At 40.8% G+C, this 14040-nt stretch overlaps 1 pseudogene; it reads right to left on the bottom strand.

The window, feature by feature from the left end:
• LOC101330810 (regulator of nonsense transcripts 1 pseudogene) overlaps positions 1 to 14040 on the bottom strand; it is a 128389-nt pseudogene that overhangs the window by 112328 nt on the left and 2021 nt on the right.

Genomic DNA, 14040 nt, shown 5'->3' with positions numbered 1-14040 from the left:
ATGAAGAGAGGTGGACACATTGACAACTATTTGAGAGGTAATATCAAGAATGATGCCTAGGGCTTCCACGGTGGTGTAGCAGTTAAGAATCTGCCTGCCAATGCAGGGGATACGGGTTAGAGCCCTGGTCCGGGAAGATCCCACATGCCGCAGAGCGCCCATGCGCCACATGCGCCACAACTACTGAGCCTGCGCTCTAGAGCCCGCGAGCCACAACTGCTGAGCCTGCGTGCCGCAACTACTGAAGCCTATGCACCTAGAGCCCATGCTCCACAACAAGAGAAGCCACCTTAATGAGGAGCCCGTGCACTGCAACGAAGAGTAGACCCAGTTCACCACAACTAGAGAAAGCTCGCACACAGCAACAAAGGCCCAACACAGCCAAAAATAAAATGATAAAAAGAATGACGTCTAGGTTCTCATCTTTAGTTACCAGAAAGTTCTCGAGATACCATACCTAGAAATCATCATTTAGTCAGATCCCTTAAGAGGTAGGGTGGGTAGTCTGATCCAGGCTAAGGAAATTTCACAACAGATGTTCTCTACTGGATTCCCCTTCTAGTTTTGAATAAAGATCACATGCAAGTATTTCCTGTTGATTCTATGGCTTCTGGAGTAGAATATAATCTTTCCCAAACTTCCCTTTCCTGCCTCCATATTGTTTTCCTTACGATTTCAGCCTGAGAAGCAGCTGGAGAAACAGATGCTGTCTGTACTGAGAGGTTTCTGTTGGGAGTCTTGACATTTGCTGACAGCCCACGCGTTAGAATGATCTGCAGTGCTCCCATCTTCAGGTTCCCTCCAGAAAAATCTGTCTTCAGGCTTTCCTCACAAACATCAGTTCTGTCCTCTCGAGCACTCAGTCTTTTATCTCCTGGGTAGTCTCTCTTTGCCTAGGAGGAACACATATGCAAAACCCATATTTTAGCACTATTCTGAACTTGTTCGGAATACATTCTTTGTACAAAGGACTGATAATCTTTTCCCATTTCCCTGGTTCTCATCATAAACGTTGTGGATTTATGTTGCTATGTCTGAGAAATTCTAATTTCATTTTAAGGAGATATTATTTTGATTAAGTCCTCTCAAATAGCATTTACTTCTTTTATAACTTCCTCTGGTTTTACAAGAAGACAATATTTCCAAAATTGGGAGGTTCACAAATCTCTCTCATGTACACTGTTAGCTATTGATTATCTCAGTAATACTTAGAGGCAGACATTATTATTACCATTGTTATACAAGACAGTTGAGCCTTAGGGACTAAGGTAACTCTGCAGTGTTCTCTGGCTAGAAGATGATGCCGCAGCTCTCATATTCATGACCATATCCCATTTTGTATTTTTCATTTTGATACAGAAACTTATTTACTGTAAGAGGTAATAGTTTGAGATGTTTTTGCTATATTCTTTTGGGTGTAAAGTTGTTTTGTATCATGGCCTCCAGAAGTATTTATAGCAAGTGCTCTAATGATTCCCAAACCAGGCATTCAGAGCATTAGAGCCAAACACTTAATGCCTAGAAGGGTTAGTTTTCTTTGCACCAAGAAAATCTCTGTTTGAGGAGCAGCAGTCTTGACTCCTCAGGCAAGTTATAAATTTGTTTCTTAAGTTACTACAAGAAATAGGAAAAGAGTATAGGCTATGTACTCCTGGGAACAAAATTCTGAGTACAAGCTCTGCAGCCAGTGGGTCAAACAGTTTCATTTTTACTTCGCGAAGGCAACATTTCCTATACCAAATGTCATGGCCACCCACATCAACTCAAGGGAGCACACAACCCATTATGATGACCTCTGATTTAGAATGCAGAGCATTGCTCCAGAAAAATCCCATCGACCCTCTTCCAATGGGAATATAAATTCTTTCTCATATTCATGTTTTCAAAAGCATGTTGCATGAAAACAAGTAAAGTTTTTGGAAATAAAGCAACATTTTTAGTAGCTCCATACATTTATGTTATTATTTCAATGTTTTTTAAAAACTTATTTTAATGTTACATTTTGAGCAATAGAGACATGCATACATGAGAGCCAAACTCTGAGATGTTAATAGATGAGGCTCTTAGAGATGAAGTAATCTGCCTGGGGAAGATGGCTGAGCTAGAACTTGAGTCCAGGCATTCTGAGCTCCACTTCAGTGGCCAGGAAGGGTTAGAGTCTACAGCAGTGATGGCTATATGTAAATGGAGGCAAAACATGCATTTGCTGCTCAACTACCAAATAAATGGGGAAGCCTGGGTGATCTCTTACTTTCACGTCTTACTTCTTAAGATTTTATGTATAATCCAGTTTGGATTCCTCCTGAAGTGTCCAAGTTGGATTGAGATGAGGTGTTTTTAGATCAGTCAAGACTGTTTTAGGAAAGTTCACCTTGGGCCAGAGTCCAGCATAATATTCTTTTTTTCTTAAATTGAAGTATAGTTAATTTACCGTGTTGTGTTAGTTTCAAGAGTATGGCAAAGTGATTCAGTTATATATCTATTCTTTTCCAGATTTTTTTTCCATTATAGGTTATTACAAGTTATTGAGTATAGTTCCCTGTGCTATACAGTAGGTCCTTGTCTATTTTATATATAGTAGTGTATATATGTTAATCTCAAACTCCTAATTTATCTCTCCCCCTCTTCACCCCCGTTATCCCCTTTGGTAACCATAAGTTGTTTTCTGTGTCTGTGAGTCTATTTCTGTTTTGTAAATAAGTTCATTTGTATCATTTTTTTACATTCTACATATAAATGATATCATATGATATTTGTCTTTGTCTGACTTATTTTGTGTAATATGATAATCTCTAGGTCCATCCATTTTGCTGCCAATGGCATTATCTCATTCTTTTTTATGGCTGAGTAATATTCCATTGTATATATGTACCACATCTTTTTTATCCATTCATCTGTCAGTGGACATTTAGGTTGCTTCCATGTCTTGGCTATTGTGAATAGTGATGCTATGAACATTGGTGTGTATGTATCTTTTCAAATTAGAGTTTTGTCTGGGTACATGCCCAGGAGTGGGATTGCAAGATCCTATTGTAGCTCTACTTTTAGTTTTCTAAGGAACCTCCATGCTGTTCTCCATAGTGGCTGCACCAATTAACCAACAGTGTAGGTGGGTTCCTTTTTTTCTACTCCCTCTCCAGCATTTGTTATTTGTAGACTTTTTAATGATGGCCATTCTGACTGGTATGAGTTGATACCTCACTGTAGTTTTGATTTGCATTTCTCTAATAATTAGCAATATTGAACATCTTTTCATGTGCCTTTTGGCCATCTCTATGTCTTTCTTGGAGAAATGTCTGTTTAGGTCTTCTGCCCATTTTTTGATTGGGTTCTTTGGGGTTTTTTTTGATATTAAGCTGTATGAGCTGTTTGTGTATTTTGGAAATCCCATGTCAGCATCATTTGCAAATATTTTCTCCCAGTCCATAGGTTGTCTTTTCATTTTGTTTTTGGTTTCCTTTGCTGTATAAAAACTTTTAAGTTTCATTAGGTCCCATTTGTTTATTTTTGTTTTTTGTTTTTTTTTTAAATTTTTGTTTTTATTTCCATTACTCTAGGAGGTGGATCCAAAAAGATATTGCTGTGATTTACGTCAAAGTGTGTTCTGCCTATGTTTTCCTATAGGAGTTTTATAGTATCCGGTTTTACATTTAGGTCTTTAGTCCATTTTGAGTTTATTTTTGTATATGGTGTTAGAGAATGTTCTAATTTCATTCTTTTACATGTAGCTGTCCAGTTTTCCCAGCACCGCTTATTGAAGAGACTGTCTTTTCTCCATTGCATATTCTTACCTCCTTTGTCATAGATTAATTGACCATAAGTGCATGGGTTTATTTCTGGGTTTTCTATCCTGTTTCATTGATCTACACATATGTGTTTGTGCCAGTACCAGTTTTGATTACTGTAGCCTTGTAGTATAGTCTGAAATCAGGGAGCACGATTCCTCCAGCTCTATTCTTCTTTCTCAAGATTGTTTTGACTATTCGGGGTCTTTTGTGTTTCCATCAAGTTTTATAATGTTTTGTTCTAGTTCTGTGAAAAATGCCATTGGTAATTTGATAGGGATTGCATTGAATCTGTAGATCCAGAGTCAAGTGTAATATTCTAAGGAGGGCTACTGGTTGTTACCTGTTGTGATGGTTAGTTTCTATGTGTCAACTTGGCTGGCTGGGCTCTGCTAGCCAGTTATGTAATCAAACACTAATCTAGGTATTTCTGTGAAGGTATTTTGTAGATTTGATTAATACCTATCTACCTGTATATCTATCCAGCCATCCATCCTGTTGGTTCTGTTTCTCTGGAAACATTGACTGATAAAGATTTCCCTACTGAAAGTGGTTCTAGAGGAACAGAATATTAAGGATGAGTTTTCTGAAATGGTTATGCAGTTTATGGAATTGCTTCCTTAATTTAATGAGATTCAAAGACAGTACTGACTCTATTTCCATGGTAAACAGGGCACCAATGGTCCAAGGTGTAATATGGCAATAGAGATACACAAAATATCACTATGAGATACTCCTAGTCAAAAACTCATAAAAGGCAGGGTTCTGCATGCCTGCTGATTCTCCTCAGTATCCATCCCCACCACCCCTCTCTGCTTTTAGACCTATAATTTGATTCATGTCCCAGCAGGCCCCAAAGGGTGAGGTGCAAAGTATGGCCCGCGAGGAGGTGTTCCACACTCCAAAAGAATTGCGTGGGTTTCCAATTTATACAGACAGAAATCTGGGAACTATGTGTGGGAATGATGGTGAAGGGTGTGGGATGGTGGTGAAAGGAACATAAAGTTGTTGGTGAAAGGATGTAATTAGTTGATATGGGCTCACTAGGCAGAGATTCTGGATTTAATGTTGCCACTTGAGGAGTTAGATAGGGCTCTAACAGTTTGGTTGGTTGGTCGGCCAAAACATGCACCAAAAGGTGGCCCATGGCAAGTGAAGTTGAAATGCTGACCTGCCTTGGTTTACTGTAGAGGAAGAGGTGCAAAGGCTTTGGGAGATTGGAATGTTGGAGTGGACTTATTTAGGCCTGCTCACTCACCCTGGGAGGGTCTAGAAGGACTCCCTTTCACCATGACTGAGAAATAAATTTGTGAGGGGAGCCCCAAGCATCCTTGAAAGTGCTGTGTGATCACTCTTTTCTGTAGGTCCAAAATTATAGTGGAAACTGCTGCACCTGAACTGGGGAACCTAAATGCAGTGGGTATAATGGGATTCCTGGGTGGCAGGGGCCAAGTAGCAACACTCGGTCGCCAAAGGCAAAGGGGTGTGGTTTTCACAGTGGACAGCAGAGTCAAAGCAGCCATCAGAATGTCTGACTCAGAGAGACCTATGGCATTGGCTCATTGATCATGGGGTGCCTAGAAGCGAAATAGATGGCAAGCCCACTAAATATTTACTTGATCTGTATAAGTGGAAAGAGTGCTTGGTCAAGTGAACAAAAGTCTAGCTTGAATCATAAAAACAGAGAGTAGGGCCCCTCAATTAATTCCCAGGCTTAAGCCAGGTTACAGACCCAGAACCCTCTGAATGAAGTGCAGAAGGCCAGGTCTCCTTTAGGCAGGACCTCAGTATATTGCCCAAATTTATACTTTCTATCTTTCTTCCAACCTTACCCAAAGGGACCTACATGTTTTTACCAGAGTGACTGTGCACTGGGGAAAAGGATATAATCAGACCTTTTAGGTGTTACTGGACACTAGCTCTAAACTGATACTGACTCCTGGAGATGCAAAATGTTATTTTGTCACCAGTCAGAGTTGGGCCTTATGGAAGTCAGATGCTCAATGGAGTTTAAGGTCAGGTCCATCTCTCAGTAGATCCAGTGGGTCCCAGAGTCCATCCTGTAGTTATTTCCCCAGTGCTGGAATGCATAAGTGGAATAGACATACTCAGCAATTGGAAGAATCTCCACTGGCTCCTTGACCTGTGGGATGAGGTCTATTATTGTGGGAAAGGCCAAGTATAAGCCATTAGAACTGCTTCATTTTAGGGAAATAGTAAACCAAAAGCAATAGCACATTCCTGGAGGGACTGCAGAGGTTAGTACCATCATCATGGACTTGAAGGATGCAGGGTGGTAATTCCCACCATATCTCCATTCAGTTTGCTTATTGTCCTGTGCAGAAGACACATGAATCTTGGAGAATGGCAGTGAATTATTATAAGCTTAGCCAAGTGGTGACTCCATTTGTAGCTACAGTTCTAGATATGGTTTCATTGCTTGAACAAATTAACATATCCCCTGGCACCTGGTATGCAGCTATTGATCTAGCAAATGCTTTTTGCTCCATACAGGTTAGTAAAGACCACCAGAAGCAGTATGCTTTCAGCTGGCAAGGCCAGCAATACACTTTCACTGTCCTACCTCAGGAGTATGTGAGCTCTCTAGCCTTATGTCATCATTCAGTTCACAGAGATCTTAATCATCTTTCTCTTCCATAAGATATCACATTGGTCAATTACATTGATGACATTATGCTGATTGGACTTAGTGAGCAAGAAGTAGCAACTATTCTAGAAATTGATAACATATTTGTGTGTCAGAGGTTGAGAAGTAAATTTGATAAAAATTCAGGGGTCTTCTACCTTAGTGAAATTTCTAGTGGTCCAGTGGTGTGGGGCTTGTTGAGATATCTCTTCTAGGGTGAGATAATTGTTACATCTTATCCCTCCTCCAACCCAGAAAGTAGCACAATGCCTAGTAGGCCTTTCTGGATGTGAGAGGCAGCATATTCCTCATTTGGAAGTGCTACTCTGACCCATTAACCAAGTGGCCTGAAAAACTGCTAGTTGTGAGTTGGGCCCAGAATAAGAGAAGGCTCTGCAACAGGTCCAGGCTGTCATGCAAGGTTCTCTGCCTCCTGGACCAGCAGATCCAATCAACGGTGCTTGAAGTGGCAGGGCCAGATAGGGATGCTGTTTGGAGCCTTTGCAGACCCCTGTTGGTGAATCACACCATAGGCCCTTAGGATTTTGGAGCAAAGTCTGTCATCCTCTGTGGAAAACTACTGTCTTTTTAAGAAACAACTTTTGGCATACAGCTGGGCCTTAGTAGAGGCCGGATGCTAATCCACGGGCCACCAAGTTACCATGTGACTTGAGCTGCCCATAATGAACTGGGTAATCTCTGACCCACCAAGCCATAAAGTTAGTCATGCATCGAATGGGAGCGGTAAATATAAGATTGGGCTTGAGCAGGCCCTGATGGCACAAGTAAGTTACATGAGGATGTGGCCCAAATGCCTGTGGTCCCCATTCCTGTTACAGTATCTTCTCATCCCCATCCTATACCTATGGTCTTATGTCGAGTTCCCTATGATCAGTGACCGAGGAAGAGAAAACTCGGGTCTAATTTACAGATAGTTCTGTACAATATACAAGTACCACCCCAAAGTGGACAGCTACAGCACTGCAGCCCCTCTCTGGGACATCCCTGAAGGATAGCGGTAAAGGCAAATCTTCCTAGTGGGTGGAACTTCAAGAAGTACAGCTGCTTGTTTATTTTGCTTGGGGGAGAAATGGTAAAGGTGTGAGTATATTATCAGTTCATGGACTGTGGCTAATCATTTGGCTGGATGTTCAGGGACTTGGAAGGAACATGATTGGAAAATTGGTGACAAGGAGGTCTGGGGAGAAGATACGTATGTAGACCTCTCTGAATGGGTGAAGAATGTGAAGATATTTGTGTCCCATGTGAATGCTCACCAAGGGGTGACCTCAGCAGAGGAGGGTTTTAATAATCAAGTGGATAAGATAACCTGTTTTGTGGATACCCGTCAGCCTCTTTTCCCAGCCACCCCTGTCATCACCCACTGGGCTCATGAACAAAGTGGTCAATGAGGTGGCAGGGATGAAGGTTTTGCATGGGCTTAGCAAGATAAGCTTCCACTCACCAAGGCTGACCTGGCTACTGCCATTGCTGAGTGCCCAATCTGCCAGAAGCAGAGACCAACACTGAGATCTCAATATGGCACTGCTCCCCAGGGTTATTGGCCAGCTACCTGGAGGCATGTTGTTATAATGGACTGTTTCCATCATGGAAGGGACAGCACTTTGTTCTTACTGGAATAAACACTTATTCTGGATACAGATTTGCCTTCCCTGCATGCAACGCTTCTCCCAAAACTACCATCCATGGACTTAGAGAATGCCTTATCCACCGTTTTGGCATTCTACGTATCATTGCTTCGAATCAAAGAAATCACTTCACAGCAAATAAGATGCAGCAATGGGCCCATATTCATGAAATTCACGGATCTTACCATGTTCCCCATCATCCTGAGGCAGCTGGCTTGATAGCATGGTGGAATGGCCTTTTAAAGACTCAACTGCAATACTAGCTACTTGATGATACCTTGCAAGGCTGGGCCAGTGTTCTCCGGCTTCATTTGTTCTAAATCAGAATCCAGTATATGGTGCTGTTTCTCCCACAGCCAGGATGCATGAGTCCCAGGAACTAAGGGGTAGAAACGGGAATGGCACCACTGACTATTATTCCTAGTGCCCCACTAGCAAAATTTTTGCTTCCTGTCATTGTGACCTTATGCTGTGTTGGCCTAGAGGTCGTAGCTCCAAAGGGAGGAATGCTTCCACCAGGAAACAGAACAGTGATTCCATTGAAGTCAAAGTTAAGACTGCCACTGTCCTCTTTGGGTTCCTTATGCCTCTGAGTCAACAGGCAAAGAAGTACATCTGTTAATATACTGGCTGAGGGATTGATCCTGATTACTAAGGGGAAATTGGGACGCTGTTCCACAGTGGAGGTAAAGAAGAATATGTCTGGAATACAGGAAATCCCTTAGGGCGTGTCTTATTACTACCATCCCCTGTGATTAAAGTCAAAGGAAAACTACAACTCAATTCAAAAAGCCTGCCCTGCAGATTTTGGACTTGTCAACCCCAATACCATGTGACCTAAAATAAATGTGTGTATCTGTCTATGTATCATCTTTGTATCTACCTTTGTATTATATTTATATATTTTATATATTGTATATAAATACTTATATTTATATATAAATCTACCTCTCTACACACACATACTCATGCACACTGCACATTCGATTGGTACTTTTTCTTTGGAGGACTCTGATATACCTGTAAATTACAAATCCAGAATTAATTGCCCTTTCCCCTTTTATTTTATTCCATTTTAATTACAAAGGAATGCATGCTTATTCTAACCAGTCCAGCAGTTACTGAATTGTAGAAGTAAAATGTTAATTCTCTTCACACCTCCTCCTTTGTTGTGTATCCTTCCGTATCTCTGTGCACTAAATACACACATGTACGCAAATGCACACTCATATTCACATGTCTAGAATATATTTTATTTTTTAAAGTTGGTTACATTCTACATAATACTCTCTAACTTTTTTTTTTAACTAAGTAGTACATTATATAACTACCTCTAGGTAAATACTCATAGAGCCAAGAGTAAAATTGTTACATACTTGTCACTAAATTTACCATAACTTAATCAAGCATTTCTCTGTTGATGGCCTTTTGGATTGTTTTAGTGATTTTTGCCCCTTCACATAATGCCGCATTAAATTTGTACTTTCAGGTTTACAAACCCTTGTTTTTATTTTTGTATAGTCTCAAAGTTCAGATTTCTAGGCTCAAGGGTATGCACATTCTAAATTTTACTGTATATTTATGGATTACTTTTGTAAAAGTAATTCATTGTTCTTCCAGCAAAGTGTGTAGCTCCCTATCCCTACCACCACTGTATGTTAGTTTTTGATATTGTGAATAAAAAATGAGACCCATTTATATTATATTTTTAATTTCCTTGCTACTGAAATGATCAACCATATTTTCATGTGGTTGAGAGCTGGTTGACATTTCTTTTTCTATCACTTCTTCATTTCTTGTGCCCATTTTTTTATGGCATTACTTTCCTTTTTTAAAAAAAACATCTCTAAGAGTCTTTCATCTTTGCTGAGCATGGCCTTTCAATCTATGTAATGTGTCCACATGTGCGGAGTCAGGTCACTGTTTACATAGGTCATTGCAGTTTAATTGCACTGACACTATCCTCCCACCCCCAGTGAGAAACAAAAGGACCTGCAGGAAGGGGATGATGTGAACCTCGAAATTTCTGTCCGTGGCACAGCAACTAAAGAAATTCTAAAGAAAAATAATCCTGTCAGCTTCCTCAAACTAGAAATGTATTTAAACTGCAACATAGATCAAACGTCCAGCTTGTAGAATTGTAGAATTTTCCAATTTGGTGTTGCTCCAGGTTAAAAAACGTACCAGCTGAAGAATGTGAATTGGAATCATTTGCCATCCGTTCCTAATATAATGACTGATTTCCCACTCTGGATACAGTGAGCTGCAGGCACTGGGTTTGAACTGAGTCCAAGTGGAAGGCAGCCAGACATATTAAATTTAAGGCCTCTATTGCACAACTCCCTATAGAAATTGTGCAAATAATGTAGCCGAAGTGCTTTCTGCATGCCGTGTAACCCAACTCTGTTGGCAACCTGATTAATTCCTTGCCCTTTCCTGTAGTAGGCACAGTTAGGAAATATACTAAAAGGTGACAGAAACCATAATAGAATCTGTCAGGTATTGCATTCAAGATGTTATCTTCTTCATTTTCAGTTTAGAAAAAAATTTTTCCAAAAAAGTCCTCATGAAGCTAGTATATAATAATTACCCCTCAGTGCTATTTTTCTTTTGTTAATAAACTAATATCAGAACATATAAGTCCAAGCCTGGAGCCGATAGTTATTTTACATTTATGTTGATTCTACAAGAACTAAATATAAATATACACCCAGGCTTATTACACACTGGCCTGATTCATGCAAAATAGCACTTCAGGTTGGACCACGATATCAACACATATCTCTCCGTTTTATGTAAGTGTGTACACACTTCCAATATTGAACTTTGGTATACCCTAACCCCACTCTTTGTGCCTTTTCTCAGAAAGAGGCTGTGAGACAAGGATAACTTTCGAGCCTAAATAATAAGATATATCTAATCTAAGATTTGTGGTAATTCTAGTTTTAGTCTTTACCAAGATGGAGGTGTTGATGTTGTCAGGGTTCCAGTGAGACAGTGATGCCAAGAATGACATACCAGGTTCTACCCAAGTCATCTAAAACTAGGGCTTGTTGAAAGGAACTGATGTGTTAAGTAGACATTGTTTTTTTTTCCCAAATGGAAATGTGTTAGAGGTGACTTCTGTGCTATTGTTTTTTACTTGTAAGTTCTCTTTTAATTGCACGCTAGGAACTGAGGGATAGGTCAGTATTTGGCAAATGAATTCTAACATATGACTTGGAAGTCAAACTGGCAAAAAGAGGGGTGTGGTGACTTGTTGCATTACTGATGAGGGGTAATGAGCGCCTGAGAAACTCCAGCAAGGATTGTATTACAAGTGCTGGCAGAGCTCAGCATGGCCTTGGAAGCTGAAGAAATAAGTCAATGATTTTATGAGGCAACCCAGAGAGTGAATTTTGCTTTTGTTTTCTAGATTTTGATTTCTGTATGTTTCCTTAGAGCAGGTACCTTGGTTGAAATGGGACTGAACAAACTCAGCTCCAGGAATTAGTAACCAATTTGCTTTTAAGTGTCATATTTCGTGTTACACTTAACAGATATCACATGTTTTTAGTTGGTCTTTTCTGTATATTGACTTTGGCTTATGGGGGAGAAGGAACTCAAATAATAAAGCACCGCGATGTTTAGAGATTGTATCCATAAATCATGCTTAGCTATAGCATCACTGTATGTTTGGGATATAATTATGTAGCATGCCATAAAATATGTGTGTGTGTATGTGTGGTATGTGTGTGTGATTCATGTCTGAAAAAGCTCTTTTTGGGCAGCCGTCTAGTTGTGGCCTGCTGACCTAAGGAAAAACATCTGGCAATTAAATGGAAAAAATTGTAGGGTTAATTGATATGGGAAGACTAATAGGATTCTGGCTGTGCTTGGGATCAGAATGTGACCTCTGAGATATCATGAATTGGAAACTGGAAAACACTGAAAACTGAATTAGAACTCGCATTTGAAAAAATATTTGAAGCAGCACCATATGCCGGAGTTAATCAGTGTCAAAATGTATTACTTCACGTCTTAACTCTTGTAAGTAAGAAGTAAAGGAATGAAAATAAGTTTGTCCTTTTGTTATGGACTGAATTGTGTCCCTACCCCCTGAAATTCATATGTTGAAGCCCTAACCCCCAGTGTGACTGTATTTGAAGATAGGGCTTTTAAGAAGGTAATTAAGGTTAAATGAGGTCATAAGGGTGGGGCCCTAACCCAGTGCTTCCTTATTTATAAGAAAAGGAAGAGGTGCTCGGGATGCAGCCTCCTGAACTATGAGAAGACAAATTTCTGTCATTTAAGCCACCCAGTCTGTTGTATTTTTTTATGACAGTCCTAGCTGACTAATATACCTTTTGTCTAGTTGCCTGAAAATAGGGTCTAAGGCACTATTGATACTTCAGTCAAATACACTGAAGTATCTGTGGTGCCAGAAACAGTTATCTGGTATTTGTATGAGTTTTCTGGGGGCAGACACAACTCCAGCGGCAGGCTGGAAATTTTTCTGATGGTGTCAGAAGTGGCCATAAGGTTGTCAGAGTAAGTGGGGTGGACATCTGTTGCTCCCTGCCCACATTGTTTCTCTTCCCTTCTAACATTACCATCGCTTTCCTATGAGGAATGACCCCACCCCATGGCTACAAGTGGGGCAGGTGACTCAGCCCTAGACGAGAGTACAGTAGCCCCTTGAAAGATTGTGCAGGAGTGGATGTGTGACCGTCACAGCCATTCAGCCTCAGCCCACACGCTCTTACTGGAACTCCTGGAGAAGAGACCCATTCTTTCTGCCAAATTTACTAAGACGATAGTATGTAAGCCTAGCAATCTTAGCCAAGCAACTTTGAGCCATCCCTGGGCCCAAACTTGGCCTTTCCCATTTCTAGAACCAATAAATCAGTTCATTTTTTGCACAAGCCTGTTGAAATTGGCTTTCCAGTTCTTACAGCCAGAAGAGACATTTTGGCTGTCATTGTGGCTGAAGATTAAAAAAGAGATTTAAAACTCTGATTCAAACACCCTCACCCTTCTCCCAACTCATCCAGACTTCTCTTAAGCTTCTGTTATCCTGAGCTGAGATTCCATATTCTCTGTGGGCAGCCTCCTCCTCTTGTCTCTCGCCTCCTGGTACAATTCTTAGGTGCCCAGCATATGCTAACCTCGCCCTGTTATTTTTGTGTGTGTGCAAGTTTTGAAACCCACAACCTAGAGTATTGGAAGATAAGTAGCCTGGAAAATTACCAGCGAGACTGTTCTCTGCAGTTTATTGGGCAGGTTGGTTGAGGAAATGGAAAGAGAAGGCTGTCACTGGATGGAAGAGGGTATCCTCAGGGCCTGCATGAGCTACACAGCAGTGGAAACAAAGACATGGTAGCCGATATCTGCAAGCTCTGCAGGAAATAACAGGGGAGGTGGTGGTGGAGCACAGGTAGTCAATTACCTGGATATTGGGTAGGGGACAGCAGGAATTAAAGGGCTACTATTGAGGAATAGATTTGTTTCTGGTTTCCTAATTGTAGTGGGTTGAATAGTGTCCCTGACTGCAAATTCATGTCCATCTGGAATGTGATCTTATTTGGAAATAATATCTTTTAGGTGTAATTAGTTAAGGATCTGAACATGAAATCATTCTGGATTTAGGTGGGCTCTAAATCCAATGACTGATGTCCTTGTAAGAGAGGAGAGGACACAGAAACAACCTAGGGAAGAGGGTCATGTGAAGAGAGAGGCAGAGATTGGGGTTATGCTTGGCCACTAGCCAAGAACACCAGGAGCCATCAGGAGTTAGTAAAGGCAGGGAAGGATTCCCTCCTACAGCCTGTGGAGGGAGCGTGGCCTGCCCACACCTTGATTTTAGACTTCTGGCCTCCAGCACTTTGAGAAAATGAATTCTTTTTTTATTTTTTAAGTGAAGTGTAGGGCTTCCCTGGTGGCGCAGTGGTTAAGAATCCGCCTGCCAATGCAGGGGACA

The sequence above is a fragment of the Tursiops truncatus genome, chromosome 3 (genome assembly GCF_011762595.2).
Source record: "Tursiops truncatus isolate mTurTru1 chromosome 3, mTurTru1.mat.Y, whole genome shotgun sequence".
In the NCBI taxonomy this organism is placed as follows: Eukaryota; Metazoa; Chordata; class Mammalia; order Artiodactyla; family Delphinidae; genus Tursiops; species Tursiops truncatus.
The sequence above is the reverse complement of the archived record's forward strand: the minus strand, read 5'-3'. Positions and strand labels throughout refer to the sequence as shown.